The sequence below is a fragment of the Mixophyes fleayi genome, chromosome 9 (genome assembly GCF_038048845.1).
Source record: "Mixophyes fleayi isolate aMixFle1 chromosome 9, aMixFle1.hap1, whole genome shotgun sequence".
NCBI lineage: Eukaryota > Metazoa > Chordata > Amphibia > Anura > Limnodynastidae > Mixophyes > Mixophyes fleayi.
Window position 1 is genome coordinate 60,743,362 of NC_134410.1, and position 13,870 is coordinate 60,757,231.

The window sequence follows — 13,870 nt, forward strand, 5'->3', positions numbered from 1 at the left end:
CTGTCCACTCGGTCGGGGTCCAGCACTCTTACCTCTCCATTTGCAGCTGCTCCCTCTCCTGTACGAGTGTCAGCTGGATGCTATCAGTTCTGCACATGCGGGAACCTGGCACTTTTGAAAACTTCCTTCATTCATCCTATTGGCTAATTGCCGTACCTACTCTATCTATTTAAAGCACCTGCTGCATTGCTTAGGTGCCAGATCTTCAGGTATTCCTACCTGTTTGGATGTATATTCCTCTGGCTCCTGTACTTCCCCTCGGATTACCAGTTTACCTGGATCCCAGTATTCTGCTTGTCACGATGCATGGATGGGAACTTTGGATCCCCCAGGTCTGTCTAGACCGACACTACTCTTTCACAAAATGGGCACGGAGTCTTACAGGGCAGGTTGTCTTTGCCAGGGACTGCCGCAAGGAGGTATGGGCTTTGCGGCCACTGCCCTACAGGTCTCGGCCCTCTGGGTGACTACTAGATGAGACCCATTAAGAGACTAGAGTGCAGGCAACAGGCAGCGGAGAGGAATCCCAAGGCAAAGGCTTGTACACAACGGGGTGAAGAGTGAACAGCTCAGTGATGAATCACTGGAACAATGAGTTGAGTCAAATAGCAGAGATGTACTGCATAGAGGGTAACACTGGACAACTTGCTGAGCCCAAGGAGGTGACACTGAATAGCAGAGTGAAGAGTCACTGAAACAGCAAGTTTAGTCAACCAATGTAGAAATACTGCAGAAAGGGTATCTCTGGACAACAGGCTGAGCACGAGGTGGCGACACTGAATAGCAGAGCGAAAAGTCACTGGAACATCGAGTTGAGTCAAACCAATGGAGATGTACTGGAGAGAGGATATCACTGGACAACAGGCTGAGCATGAGGAGGTGACACTAAACAGCAGAGCGAAGAGTCACTGAAACAGCGAGTTGAGCTAACCAATGGAGATGTACTGCAGAGAAGGTATCGCTGGACAACAGCCTGAGCATGAGGAGGTGATAATGAACGGCAGAGCAAACAGTCACTGGAACAGCGAGTTGAGCCAACGAATGGAGATGTACTGCAGAGAGGGTAATGCTGGACAACAGGCTGAGCACAAAGACGTGACCCTGAACAGCAGAGCAAAGAGTCCCTGGAATAGCGAGTCGAGTGAACCAATGGAAATGTACTGCTGTGAGGGTAACGCTGGACAACAGGCTGAGCACAAGGAGGTGACACTGAACAGCAGAGCGAAGAGGAGCACAGGAGCCACATCTTGCACCTACAGAAGTATGAGACTAAAAAACAGGCACCTGACTGCTATGTCTGGTGCCTTAAATACATTGGGGAGGAGAAAAGGCCAATCAGGAGGAGACAGGGAGGTGATAAAGGGAAGATCGGATCTGCGTGTGTGCGCACCCGAAAGCAAGATGGCGGCCGACATCAGCAGATCGCAATGTTCAACGCTGGGGGAGCTGCCTGCGTGGAGCAGGTAAGTGCACCGGGACCCGCTTTCGAACCCAGACCGTCACGCTTCCTATTGATCCTACACCAGTGTTTCTCAGCTCTCCAGGACCTCAGCACTACATAACTCTGCAGAAATTCACACTCCTGTGCGCTCTAGATTCTCCATTCCAGTTTACCTGGATCTTAGCATTCTGCAGACCATTGCGCCTCCTCTTGATCCTGCACCAGGGCTTCTCTGAGGAACCCTGGTGAAAACCTCCCTTTCCGTTAGACTCTGCGCCTCTTTGTGGGTATTCTCAAGTCAAGCAGACCTTGATGTCCATCCGGACTCCTTGAGTGTAACCGTGACAGGTTTACAGTTTTGCTGACTCACTTCATTGTCCTCAGCTAGTTAAACACTTGCTAATGCTGTCCCTGAACTGTTCACCTAATACGTTGGCTCAGCTTGAAGCTGGGTGCAGGCAATCTTTTATATATAGATCCGTATCTGACCAAGTATTACAATTTTGCCCTATAAACCCAAATTATTTCTCCTTGCAATGACTAAAATGATGGCTGCAAAATTGCGGCCAATCATGGTGTATGTTGAGTTCCTCTTATCTTAAGATACACACAACTCAAAATACTGTGTAAATATGCATCCGCAACAAAATATGCTTTATGCAGTAAAAACTTTGCAGACATCATCATCAGCTTGATGTAGTTCTACAAATGTATGCAACAGTAAAAAAGCACACACACACACACACACACACACACACATCGTATTGTAATAGTTTATTTGAAAATGAGACACTTAAATTTGTCGTAAATCCATATGAAATCTTTTTATTATGTCTGGAGCAAGGAAAATCCGCTATGACTGGCTGTTCATGTATTGACCCCTTAAGGTCTCATATCATTCAGTGTAACAGCCAATCAAAGTGGGTTTTTAATACTTTCGCTGCTAACAGGCAAAGAAATCATACTAAGTTGCATAAACCTTCTCAGCGCCATGATAACAGTGCTATGGTAACATGCTGCCTACAGTTAAAGAAATCATACCAAGTGGTATGGTGCTGCCGGTCATTTCTGTGCCTTATAAGTAAAATATAATAATTATAATCATCATAAGTAGCATAGGCTTTCTGAGAACTATGATAACATATTTTAGCATGCTTTAGCAACAAATGTAAAGAAAAGTTGCTACAAATGTAGTGCAAATTATGTATTTTAAAATCACTTTTTATGAACAAGAAAATCAAGACCTAATGATGTTGCCTATATAGGGTCTCATATGTTTGGTGGCATTTACAGCACATCATGGGTGTCGAGAGGCTGTACTTTTAAGAGTCACTGGCATTTAAATACAAGGCATATCACAAGCAAATTGCTAATGCAGCTATAATTGTTCTTGACATGCTTCAGCTTTTGTGTCACATCTTATTAAATATGTTTTTTCTGCTTCTTTTCATTTGGAATTTGCAGGGCACGGCCCACCAAAAGTTTGCAAAGCACATTTAGTATCTTAACTCAACACTTCCACATAAGTAGACAAACTTAAGTGGGAATTCTGTCCAATCATAAATATGTAGCATATATTTACCCAACAGCAAAAAAGTAGCTAGGGTAAGCTTCTGACTGAAGTTCTTTGCAGTTTAATCCTAAGAAGCAGCTGAGTCAAACATCTTGAGGCAATGATTCAGGCCACACCAAGACCTTACAATTCAAGCTTGACAAAAATCTCAAAGTAACCCAAACCCAAACTTTGCCGGAGGTTGTTTGTCTCACTTCTAAATACATAACTGCTATGAACTTTAGAGAACAGAGCAATCATGACTGTAAAAAGTGATTGTTCTCAAATGATGATTGTGATCTATTCCGTTTTGGGGTTTAGTTTTTTTAATCCGATAATTTATCCTTTTTTTTTACTATTAAATGTTTAGAGGAGGCTAACATATTAGGGAGTAAATGTATCAAGCTGAGAGAGTTTTCCGGCGGGTTTGAAAAGCCAATCAGATTCTAGCTATCATTTATTTAGTACATTCTACAAAATGATAGCTAGAATTGGTTGCTATAGGCAACATCTCCACTTTTCAAACCTGCCAGAAAACTCTCAGCTTGATACATTTACCCCTAGGTGTCATTCAGATGAGAATAATGTATGTGTTTTTCTGGCAAAATGCACAAGGATATTGCATGCTATGAAACAAAAGATGTGAAGGAATCATCAATCCCTCTAATATGTGGGGCCGCCATAAGGAATTTTGGACCCTGCAGCTTCTTGGGTTCCCTTCCACAGCCACTGAAGGGCTATATATGGCTACACTGTGTGGTTGACCCTTCCATAACACAGGCAGCCTAGGGCTCCCAGGCAGGCCTGGGCCCCAGTACATTGTACTTGCTCACCCCGCTCTCAGAACCTCTGGTTATATGCTCATGGCTGTTCACACAAGCCTAAGGTGGAACTTTCAGCGCAATCTTGTATACACAGTTTTCATACTTGTAAGCTTAGTTGTCATTTACTACTATGTTCATGTGAACAAAAAAAGATTGTATTGCATGGAGATCAATTGAACTGATTGACATTATCACAGCTGAAGCTGCCAAGGTGGCTGCCTAACTACATTCCATCACGAGCACAAGAATCAAGAACTTTAGGTGTGGTCTTCCATAGAGAGCAGAGTGGTGTGCAAAATGTGCAGGTACACATTTCCATTATGATTTATCAGTAAGTGCTTTAATGACAGAATGTATAACCATAAAGAGAAAGATGATGGGTTATTATCCAAGAGATAACTGAATACCTGGTATGACAATTACAGTAAACATACTATTAGTCAGCAATTACCTTCACTTTTCACTTTTCTAACTATAACTAGACTTATTTAAACAAAACACCTGTTCTTTTTATATTTTACGTATTACACCCACTTTTTACATTTAGCAGTCCCTGGGGGGAGGGGTTATTGCCCACCCCACAGTTTCTAAGTAACTCATCCATGCTAACAGACCAATCTCAAGGACTTGACACCCTGGTGCCAGGGAAGCCAAAAGGAGGGGTGGGTAGAGGATAGGTACAACCGTAATAACCATATTGAGAGTGGGGGAAAGTGACTGCATGGATCAATAGCTTTCTATTGGTTTGCACAATCATACTCCACCACCTAGACTGTGCTTGTAGTACCAACTTTTTCCAAGGATCTCCTGGGAGCATCCCTGGATTGCATACCTTACATATACACATCATGGCATTTAAGAAGGTTTGGTCTTTCACAGATAATTGATTATGCTTGGTCTCAATGATTTCATACCATAGTATGAAATCATTGCTTCCAGACAGGGCTGTGAGTGTAGCACTCTGGAAGTGCTTTACATTTGTGGCTCTGGAGGTCAGTGTCATTATGGTTCAGGCTGCAGTGTTATGTGCTCAGTTATGAGTGAGCACTGGGTTACCCAAATATTACACTCAGTCATTCAGATTGTAAAGCCAGCCAAGTCCATAAGCTTATGGGCCTGGCTGGCTGGTAATGAAAGGAGACATACTAGAATGATGTTGTAATGACATCACAATACACTGCATTTGATCTTGTTTACTGGAGATAGCTACACACAGTGATTCCCAGACATCAGTTAATGTGTTATTTAGATTCTTGCATAGTCATGGCAGACAAAACAGGGATAGTCATGGGCATCAAAGTTCTGGTTTAATCATGGGGTGCACTGTGCAGTTATAACCATGGGAGTACAGTGCCGACAAGAATGGAATAAAGGAAAATCCTGCTATAATTATGTGTGGATGACACTACAGGTATAATCATATATGATTGCATCACTGGTAAATAAAAAAAGGGCTTAAAATTGATTCTCTGCTTGGGGTGTACATTATGTCTTAGTCTGGCTCTTTAACACATACAAGGGGGTAAATGTATGAAGCTGTGAGTTTTCCAGTGGGTTTGAAAAAACCAATTAGATTCTAACTATCATTTATTTAGTAATTTGTCAAAATGACAGCTAGTATCTGATTGGTTGCTATAGGCCACATCTCCACTTTTCAAACCCGTCGGAAAACTCTCAGTTTGATACATTTACCCCCAAATGTTCTGCTTGCAAAAATGTTTTGAAGTAACTGAACTAAGCTGCTAGAAGCATATAATAGTTGATAGCAATGGACCATATATTGCACTAAGCGACATAACTTAAATTCTTTCATGGTATAAGTTTATGCGCTTCAAGATTCCTTTTTCTATCACATAAACTTGTCTTACAACACTGATTGTTTATTAGACAATACAGTTATAAACTTTTAAACACAATTTCTATATTTTTCACATTTTCTACCTATCAATTTATTTCATATATTTCGCCAAACATAGATATAGAGATAGATGATATTGTTAATCAGCTTTTAATAAATAAATAATAGAGTATATGATTTTATAGAAATTAATAATGAGTTTTAGTGTAGCCCCACTAGGAGATCTTTTTTTCTTTCTTTTTGGAGATATTGTGTTCATTGTTTCTCAAGGGGTTACACCTCTGCTCTGAAAGTTAAATATAGAAGAATTAGAGATATAATAGCACAATACTGAAGAGCAGTCTGACGTTATTTACAATAATGTTGATTAATCATTCTGTGCGGAAAAAAACCCTTTTATGACAGTTATAAACTTGTCATCATAGTTTTGTAGGTGGTTGCAAATTTAATACTTATATATCACTGGAAATGATGAAATGCACACTGATGTTTCTGATGATAATGGTAACACTTATACATTCATTTATTTTCATTTACAGAATTCATACACTGAAATAGATTCTGTTGAGAATATTGGCAACTTGCAAAACCACAGATTGATACAATTATCCCCTGGAGTTCATATTTTTGAAAATGAAGTGCTAAACATTTAGATAAAGTTAATCATATTTAAGTTTTAACTAAATTTGATGACAGGTGAATAAACATCATTAAAATTGTCACAGAAGAATCCAGAGTTAATAATTTAGAAGGCTGATAAGAGTGAAGGGAAAGTTTTACTAGATGGAGCAATATATATGGAAGATGTTATTGTTGATTAAATAATATGGAATTCTATACAGTAATAATACATGATCCTAACCAGAATAAAGGTAGATAATTATTAGAGATGTTCATTGACCCCCGTGTTTTGTTTTTGGATGTGGATAAAGTTTGTGTTTTGGGTTTGGCAAAACCGCTCTTGCCTGGTTTGGTTTTGGTTTTGGATCTGGGCCCTCCCACCCACACTTATGTTGGATCTTAAAAGGACATGCATACTTTAACAAACCAAGCACTTCAGCGACAAGGAGTGCCACTTTTGTGGCTGATGTGGTTGATTTGTTTGGGCCCCCACAAAACAAGCTAACAATGGGCTTAAGGCACTTAAGGTAACAGCTCTGTTAATGAACTGTACCGTGGCAAGATGTTGTTGTCATCATCCTCAGCCTCATCCTCACCCTCACACATTATTAATTCATCACCGCTGGAACCCACCATTACAGTAGCCTCTGTATTTTGATGTAATTAGCGGGAAAGGCCTTTGTAGTTCATTTTATGAACATCATCTTGAGGAAGTAGCATCCTACGCCGATCGCTGACAAGCATATACAGGGTGGAATTCCATCTTGTTACCACCTCTTGTTTCAGTTGATGGCATGGCAAATTAAATCTCCTACATGTTGTTGCCAAATGGCAAAAATGTCCAGATATTTTACGGGCCACAGACAGCACCTTCTGCACGTCCCTGTCATTTTTTAAACAGCTCTGCATCACCAAGTTTATTGTGTGAGCAAAACAGGGAATGTGATGGAATTCACCCGACTGTAATGCTCTCACAATATTGGTGTCGTTATCAGAAATGACATATCCTCAGGCGAGTCCAAGCGAGATAAGCCATGTTGCAATGACATCCCTTAGTTTTTTTTAACAGATTGTCAGCTATATGCCTCTTAGTGAAGCCGGTAAAACACAGAGTAACCTGCCTCTGAAAATTGTGACGTACTTGGGTACATGCTGCTGCTGTTCCTGCTGGTGAAGGCAAATCACCAACTAATTGGGCTGTCACAGTCATATAATCTTTAGATTTTCCAGTTCCGCTTGTCCACATATCTGTGGGTAAGTGAACAGTAGGTAGAATGGCATTTTGTAGCCCAAAAATTACATTTTTACAAACCTTCTGGTAAAGGTGAGGAATAGCTTTTCTAGTAAAATGTTCTGATGGAATTTGGTAACGGGAACATAAGACCTCAAGTAACTGTGTAAAACCAGATGCATTAATAGTGGATATTGGACACAGATCTAATACTAGCATAGTCGTCATGGCATCTGTGATCCGCTTTGCAACTGGGTGACAGCTTTCATACTTGCTTCCTCTTGCAAAGGATTGTTTAACTGTCAATTGTTTTAAACTACTAGTAGTCTTCTTCTTGGTCTGTTTCTGGGATGAAGATCCACCCCCAGCAGCAGCAGTGGGACTAACGCTCATGAATTCTTCTGAGGAATCCAGGATAGTGGAGAAGTCATCTAGTTTTAGCAACTTGGAAGCAGGACTAACTCCGATCACTACTGATGATATTGATGAGGAAGGTGCTGAGGGTGTATATTACAGGTGTCAGGATCTAGCTGAAAGAAGGAACCTAGCTGATGCTGGACTGATTGTTGTAATTTTTTAGCATAAGATTCTGATTTTCCCAACAGCTTGCCATGAACTCACTTCAAGTGGCGTTACATGGATGAGGTTCCTAGATGGTTACGGTCCCTACCTCTATTGAATGTGGCTTTACAAACGCTACAAATGGTTAGACAACTGTCAGTATTTGTGTAGAAATATTTCCACACATAAGAGGTAGATTTTTTGGTCTTATTCCCAGGCCTGACAATGGCCTCCTTTTTATCACGTGAAAGAACTGCTTCCACTGGTGCAGGACTTACACAAACAACATCATCCTCATCAAATTCATCATTAGCACCCTCGTCAGCTACACAAATATCACCTTCATCCTGTTGCAATTCCCAAATTGACATCCTCAATTTGTGTATCACCGGCTATACTTGGACTGTTCACGCACACAACTGCAGAAATGCTGAAAGGGGCCTTCCTTATGGGTACACTATCAGAAAGGTCAGGCTTACACATAGCACTTGTGGATAGACTGTCCTCAGGATTTGTGTCATCTCTGAATCTGAACATACATTTTCCTCTAATGCCTTACTGTTTTCTTCCAGCTCGGCTTTTACACGTAAAAGTATTTGGATACCATTTTTGGAGTCCGAATAACAAGGTCATGCTTCGTCATGACTGACCTTACAAGAAGATGTCTCAGTGACAATTGCAGAACTAGGACTCATAAAGAAAGGCAAAGGCCTCATCTTTCCTTGACACTGTGTGTGTAGAATGGCATGTTGCCAATTTAATTTTTTTCTGCAGATAACTTTGCCTTGATTACAGGCCTTTTTTTTTTTTACCAAGGTAAAGGGTGTTTTTGTTACATTTTTGTTTCCCTGACTTAAAAACACTATGCACATTAACATAGACTTTAGCAGATGACGTAGAGGGATTACTATCATCATGACTGGTGCCAGCAGCTGCTTGTTGCTCCTGGTCTTCTGTGTACTGCTGTGAATCCATTTTGATAACACAGTAAAATGTGACTGCAGATTTTGAAGAACACTGCCAGCCCTATTACTTGTATTTCAGTAATGAGAATTAGCAATGGAGCAATGGACCTCTCCTATTTGTGTTACAAAACAACACAGTACAATGTGACTGCATATTTAGAACAAGACTGCAATGGACCTCTCCTGTTTCTGCGTGAGCTATAACTCAGTAGAATGTCACTGGAGACTTTGAAGAACACTGCTACCCCTCCTCTTTCTTTTCTAGCTATGAGGCTGCCCAAATGCACTAGAGACTGCCAAGAACCGTGCTACCCATTCTTTGGTTCGCTGTGAAATGGTGCTGGACTGCCGTGGAGGGCGGTACTTATAGAATCCAAAAGTCGCGAAATCCGATGTTTTGCCTTGTTTTCAATTCCGAGGGCGCGCGAAAGTACCGAGCCGGATCTGTTAAGTTCGGGTGCTATATTTATACTCTATGGGAATTTTTAACATTTTATTTTCTGGAACTACAGGTCGCAGCCAGCTATGGGTGTCAGGCCATGTTGGCACTTGTGGTTCTCCAAGTGCCAGCATGACCTGACTGCCATGGGTATGCTGGTGCTTGTAGTTATACAAGCATCAGCATGCCCAGACTGTTTATGGCACCTTGGCATGTCTGTGATTTGTAGTTCCACAAAACAAAATTACATCTGTTTGCTTTTTTTCAATTTAATCATCGTTATTACCCTACACCCACCGCCCCGGGATGTAGGAAGAGCCCTAGAGCTTTCAGCACTGGGCTGGTTATTCCAAGAGGGGGGTCTGCACTTTTTTTTTTTGCGGACCCCACTCCCTAGGGAATCCAGCCCAGTGCTGAACAGCCTGGGGATGGTATGTCATTATGGCAGGGGTAACCCTGCCGCGTGTCCCCTTGCTATAGGGTCAACCACCTTGGCTGGTTTGCCTAGTACTGGTTATATTGAAATTGGGGGGACCCCACACCGATTTTCATGCAACCAGCAGTAGACTGGCAGCACTAGGGACATTTATCTGTTTTTAAACTTTTGACAGCCGCTGGGACCTGCAGCTGTATAGGCAGGACAGTGTAACAGTGATGTGTTTACTAATCACGCAGCTAAGAAGCAGAGTGTTGTATCTAGATTTTTAAAGCAAACTCATGATAGTTTGCTTAATCACAGTTTCATACATTTGGAGACTTGTATAGCTAAAGTGGCAAAAAGTCGGGACTTCGACAAAAACACATATCTGGTGATTTTACATCAAATCTCAGGTTAATACATCGGCAACTCTCCCAAGAAAATCGCAGGATTTTCAAGATCAGAGCTTGATACATTTACCCCTAAGACTCAAAATTGCTGTTTTTAAGGGAAAAGCCCGGTTTTTAAAGATTTGACCCTCGTTATTTTTTATCATTGATCAAATTGGCAGTGAAATTCCTCTTTTTTTATACATTGGACGTAGTTCTCAGACTCTAGTACTATTCCCTTGGCTTTCCCAGGTAATTTTTAAGTGGCATAGGCAATCCGAGGGGGTTTCCTAGTGCCTGGAAACCCCCCCTCCAAGCCTGGGGCACTGTATAATTAGGGTGGCTGGACCCTGCTCCCGCTTCACACAGCTCTGCTTGAAAATGGAGAGCTGCGTGCACCTAATAGTGCACACAGCATTGCCCATGTGTATTATGGGGATTGGAAGAGTTGGAGAGCAGTCAAGCACTGTCTAAAATTATAACCACGCCCCCATGCATGATGGTCACGCCCACTGGTGGCAAATCCTGCTTTTGCCCTCTACAAATCCTGCTTTTGCCCCTGAGTGGAATATTTAAAACGCAAAGGAATTACATTATAGCTACTCTATGTTATCTACCATACAAAAACAGATAATGTTAACATACAAATTCTGAAAATATTGATAGTTCAGGCACAGAAAAGACAAAAATAGAACAAAAACAATGATTTAGGCGGCTATCACTAAAGAAACCAAATTGATAGTGCTGTAAAAATCTACTTCATTAATAAACATCAGTAAACACAGATGAAAGAAACAGAAGTTGCAAATATGAATAAGGCAACAATTTATTCAAAATAACATTAAATCATTCAAATATACAAAAACATACGATAATAACATAATAATAATAATAATAATAATAATAATAATAATAATATCTAGAATAGGAAGTAAATAGCAAATCACATATAAGGAAAGGAATTCTAATTGACCCAAAAATACCATATAGCTCTGATCCAAATCTGTTTGACCCTATTCTCACTTGTTAGCCATAGATCAGTTAGGGCTATTCAAAATGGATCCTTTAGATCAGTAGTTCTCAGAATCATTACTTATATGTTTTCCAAAGTTCAAAGACGTTATTGTAAGAACAGTCAGTCTTTTTGCCGCTAATAAAGAACAGCAGATAATAGAACCTTCTTTTCCAATAAATAAGCAGATACCACTCTTTACCCAGAGTCTGGGAAATAAGTCTCTCTTACAAACCAGCATACACTTTCCTCAAGCGCTTCCAGCAAATGTGCTAACAGCTTCTGCTTACCCAGATCCTGGGAGTGCAATCTTGTTTCAAAACGACACACTGTTTTTGCAAGTGCAGAAATCAATTCGGATGGCCACCCCTCCTTACTCCAGATCGAGAAACACTTGAGTAAAGGTGGTTAACCACATATTCTGTCAATCAATTAACTCCAAGGGAACTGATGATTCGCGATACCAGCTATGGTGATCCATAGAGCAAAAGAGACAATAATTTTTCTTCTCTAATAAGACACTGCTTGCTGACACGTTTTATACCGAAAGGAGATTTATCAAAGCATAATAAAAGGATCTGTCTCCAATTCCTTTATATGTTCAGCCTCAATAAGAACACACCTCTTTCTTTGACTAGTTAATTAGGTAACAGTTGCTAGAAAACGGTGTTCTAAAAACTCTGAGCTTCTAACATACCAAATAAATAAACAGTCACCATATCCCCAATATTCTTCTTCCAATTACAATATAAATGCAAACATTTAAAATCATAATCTTAACAATATTTAATCAAATTTGCAGCTTTCTCATAAATAGTGTCTACTCTATAGTATACATTTTTCATTTAATCAGAGATCAAGTAATAATCTTTTTCCAAACTTCATTAAATTACATCTAAAATCAATACCTAACAATCACCAACATTGTTTTCCACAATAGCAAAATCCAAAGTATAAAAACATATTTCAGACCAACCATTTAAAAAGAAATTAGATCATAGAATAATAGGTCACATTAGCTCTCTGAATCAAATCCATACCAATATAATTCATATAGGCTACAATCAGATAATAGACTATATATAAAATATATAACCATATATAATACCCATATATAATAATGTATATACACAAGAGATATATTGTATATATATTTAATTATTTAATTGTGGAAAATCAATTATCTAGAAGAGAAATGAAATGGATATTTAAGTTGGATACTCTTAGCCCACAAGGTTTGAATAAGGACTTTGAGTTCAAATGTTTTCTAATCTGATCTAATTTGACTGCATATTTCCTCTCCTTTCTTTTCCCTATACTACCATGGGCCGGTGCTAGGGTCCTCGGCGCCCTAGGCACAATTTCAAAATCCCGCCCCCCTGAGTCTCAATGCGCCCCCCTGGGTCTAAATGTTCCCCTCCCCTCTTTTGACTTACCTTAAAGGCGCTTCTCGCTGCTGCAGAGTCCCGTCCCTCACTGACACCGTCGGGCCGTGAAGATGATGTCACGCCCGACAGTCAGTGAGGGGAGGGGAGTCGTCGGAGGGGAGGAGGGCGGTCACGATCCATGGCCCCTCGCCCCTCCCTGTGGATTCACTGGAAACTGTGCGGCAGTAATTAAGTAATTAATTAAGTACCCTACTTCTGTGGCACCCTCCAGAGCCCGGTGCCCTAAGCAACTGTCTAACCTTGCCTAATGGGAGAGCCGGGCCTGATACTACCCTTCTTTTATAATGATGGACAATAACACATACGGAGAATCTAAATTACTCCAATCAATGCTTTCTTATGAAGATTAAAGGGAGGAATAAAATTCAAGAATACAACTATATATTAAATGAAAATGTCTCTTTTTATAATTTATTTGTATTTTGGTAATATTTATTGTTAATTTTTTATTTTTCATAAGTTCATTAATTGATGATGTATTATTATTCATTGGTATACACATTTTTAAATGCAAAATTGACATGTTTATGAATGATAGCAAGTGAAATATAAGATTATGAATCTGATTTATGTGGAAAATTCTGTCAGATGTGGCTAATAGATTATAATTGGTACATCACCTCCTGAACATAATGTGATTGTACTAATGAGGACTATTCCAATTCTAAATTTACAGATTTCTCGGATTAAAATTTTATTTATAATTTCGTTGGCATAGAAACTAGAGTGTGATATCACTTCCGGTAACATCATTGTGCTGGCAAAGAAATGGATAGCGATAGGTATTAAATACCCCTTTGGGATCCATTATATATACTTATTATAGATTGTATAAATCAATTTGGCATTTAATTAAACTTCGATATTTTAGAATTTCAAAACTGAAAGTAATGGAAGTTTGTTATGTCACTTCCGGTAACTGAATAATTGTATCTTATATTATCTTACCAATGTTTCAAACATAGAGTTAATTCTCTGCTGTATAATTCCTAATTCCTTCATAACCTTTTTGATTGTTATAGTAAATGAGAGAAAATGAAGTGAGATATGTCCCTATCTGGTTATTGCTGATAAATTTTTCGAACTAGGTTTTAATTTTTGTTGGCATAGA

At 39.7% G+C, this 13,870-nt stretch overlaps 1 long non-coding RNA gene across 1 annotated transcript in view; it reads right to left on the reverse strand.

Annotated features, from left to right (window-relative positions):
• Positions 1-5,177: 5,177 nt before the first annotated feature.
• Positions 5,178-13,870, reverse strand: part of LOC142101607 (uncharacterized) — a 103,278-nt gene continuing 94,585 nt past the window's right edge. Inside the window, exon 3 of the long non-coding RNA XR_012679072.1 lies at positions 5,178-5,961. This is a non-coding gene — a long non-coding RNA (uncharacterized LOC142101607). The remainder of the gene's footprint in view (positions 5,962-13,870) is intronic.